The sequence below is a fragment of the Rhodnius prolixus genome, unplaced genomic scaffold, assembly GCF_049639745.1.
Source record: "Rhodnius prolixus isolate KJV_2025 unplaced genomic scaffold, Rpr scaffold_10, whole genome shotgun sequence".
Taxonomy (NCBI): domain Eukaryota; kingdom Metazoa; phylum Arthropoda; class Insecta; order Hemiptera; family Reduviidae; genus Rhodnius; species Rhodnius prolixus.
The window spans coordinates 29,095,797-29,099,132 of record NW_027411615.1 but is presented as its reverse complement, the minus strand read 5'-3'; positions in this window follow the sequence as shown (position 1 = coordinate 29,099,132).

Sequence of the window (3,336 nt, the reverse complement as noted above, 5' to 3'; positions counted from 1 at the left end):
CCGTCAGGGGGTATAGAACCAGTCGATATACTGGGGCAGGAGGTATAACCCATTTAAATAGATTAATTTGGAGCGTTCCACTTGAATATATTTCTATCGTTAGTGTAATTCTTTTTTGAACGTACAGCAAATAGCTAATATATCAAATGGTTGAACTGTATTTACATATGTACTACACTACAGCCTTCTAAATTTATAACTATTATTTCTTTTGTTTAAAATATAAATAATGATCCTTACTTTTTTTTGTAATTTGTACACGAAATGGTTTAATGAACGTCATTTATCAAAAAATTGAAATTTGAACAAATTTTCTTTTAATGTTTCAATCATATGGAAGTTTCTTATTACTGTTATCATCATCATCAACACTTTTTTTAATAGAAAATAAACACAATACAGATCTGTGTTGAATAATAGCATTCCTAAAAATACCAACCATAATGCTAAGACCGTCGGCAGGGTCGAAGTAAATTAATCAAAAAACCAAAAATACTGCAGTTAAAACTTTTTAGAAATTTAAAATCTTTGTACTTAAGAACCCAATAGGTGGATAAGTGGACAGTGGAATCTGTTAGACATGAGTAGCAGGAGGAAAGAAACTACTGACTGGTAAAACTTTTAAAGTAATATTTATAACTTCTCGAAGAAGATCTCAAAGACACAGGAGGTGACTCAGAGTCAGCGTTGAGGATTGTCGGATTGTCTGCAGTGGTAGAAAAAGGCTAATATGGGTCAACGTGTTTTGTGGTTGGGTTATCTCAGAAACAAAAAAAACGCAGAATTCAAACTTTGCAGATTCTGTTTTGATACTATTACCGCTTCTAATTCTCAGCTTTTGCCCAAAATTCAAAGCAAACATTTGTATGCTATAATAATAAGACTTAGAGGTTTAGGTTTTTGCGCATACAGAGATGATATAGCATTGATTATTATGTTTTTTAATTCCTCTTAAAATTTTTATGCTTTTAATCGCAAATATTTTCTACATATTTAAAATGGAAAAAGCTGAGACTCTGAAACCTGACCCAGAGACTGTACGAAAGGATTATGGCAAGGCAGTAGGTGTATTTCTGGTCTGAATCTTAGTCTGAAGTTGTTGTGTAAACCACAATCATAACGAATGCAACTGCAGTTGCAAGGCAATGGACTTAGCTGCTTTACTAAAGGAATGTCTGAGATCGGTGTGTAGAGTCAATTATTATTGTAAGTTAATGAACGTTATTTAAGAAGGGAGGATGATAGGAGATCCGCCGGGAAAGAGAACATGGCGTTTCTAGTTCTATAAATATGGAGTACCTGTCAGGCATCATGAACCAACCAGGTGAACCAAGGAGGCTTTCCATTAAAAAGACATTCTTACGCTCTCGATCCTTTTCCATAGTGTACTCTGGAGGTTTTTTTAGAGACCGTTCCCACCCTATTTGGGTATACCGTTCTCTAATGCAAGTATAGGGATCGTTTTACTAGGAAAAAAGTCTGGGTTGATGTGCTTAGACTTGGAGTAAAAAGGCCCAGTAGGACATAATTCTAACTTGGTCTTTTTCTGGGCAGATTTGTGAGAAGTGATCATCTCATTACATGGACACTCACAGAGGTTAGGGGAAGAGATCCTAAAAGATCCAGGCGGACCACGTACATCCATCTACTGGTTTCGGGGTTTAATTTATAATGTCAATCTCCTCCCACTAACCTCTTAATATTAGCCGAACAAAAAGGTATCCTTGAATAATTTAATGCCTGACCTGCAACTAGAAAAAAGAAGAATAACTTTGAAGTACAAAAAAGTTTGTAATGCAAACTTTTCCCTCTAACGTCTTTGAAGTTGTTTTGTAAACCACAATGATCTCGAATCCAACTCCAGTTGCAAGGCAATGGACTTGGAAATAATACATGCGCCCATAGTTCAGTAATTCATACTCAAAGTGTGGCGTGGACAGATCGCACGTCTGATGGATTTATATGCCATCTACTGATTTCTGAATAGCAGCAGCAGCTCTTCCAGGGGTACTTGCAGGTAACCTTGCAAGGACATGAAACAGGAAGGCATTAGAAATCACTGACCTGCATTCCCTGCTAGAGGTTGAGCGATGATGCCACCCAATAACTACACCGTGCCAAGTAAATCTGTAAACTGATCACAGAGGATATCTTTAAAAACTAAGCAACAGCTGCTCTAAAAGAATTCTTTTGCCTGGGTAGAATGTTTCAAGAAATAGGGATCGATTCTTTGAAAGGAGAAGAATCGCGGATTGCAAACTGCCGGAGTGAAGGTAGCCTAATGCGTTCTCAGTCTTTTAGTACGTAGAAGGGATTGCAGTAAATTCCTTGCAATTCGATGTTCTGCTTAAAATTTTTAACAATTTTGAAGGGGAAACGATTCGTTGATGTGATAATGGTACAGTATATTGTAGCAAGTTGCTTTTTTGCATTACAAACTTTTTTGTACTTCAAAGTTATTCTTCTTTTTTCTAGTTGCAGGTCAGGCATTAAATTATTCAAGGATACCTTTTTGTTCGGCTAATATTAAGAAATCGGATTGATGGAGTAAAAAGAAAATCTCAGTAAATCATGAATGAATTATTCACCGAAAAGAGCTTATTTGAAAAGATTGTACAGTTACCATAGTAACAGTACATAACAATAAAATCTCATGAGTGCAAACATTTTGGGTGGTTGTTGCTAGCGGGCGGGTGTGTTGGAACTAAAGCGATGTTGTTTAACGCGGTCGCCGCTATAGTGGAGCGTGGATAAATAGGAGACAAAAGGGAGCAGTATCGCTTCATCCTCCATCCCGTCTGTGCGGCCCTATGTAGTATGCCTGAGCATGAATGTATGTATGTACGCATGTTATGTAGCGCGACACACCAGGCTATTTCCCTTCTACTAACCTGGCTTTCGTCATTTATTTCGTTTATCAAAATTATTAACAGAGAATGAGAGAGAGCATTGCTGGTGGGTTTGGGACATTGAATACAGCTTAAACAAAAAGCAAGCAATAAGGGTCCAATCTCGCCAGAGTCATTTCCATTGTAATTGCGCTAGAAATAATTTATTAAAGCATTAATATTCCTATTGGCGTAATCTTCATTAATACCAAATTCTGAAAGCTGATCTTTAATTAGATCTTTTTGCCAAAAAACTCTGGTTCCACCAATGGAGGATCAATGTTTAGGAGCCAGAATCAAAATACGTAGCTCTCACCCTAAACCGGAAAACTCTTCTTCTTCTTCTTCTTTACCTCAACAACATTCCCATGCCCATTGCAAAACAATTAAAAATAGCTTTACTTTAAAACAATTTAAATAGCCTTTATCTGGAAAAATAGACTGTCAT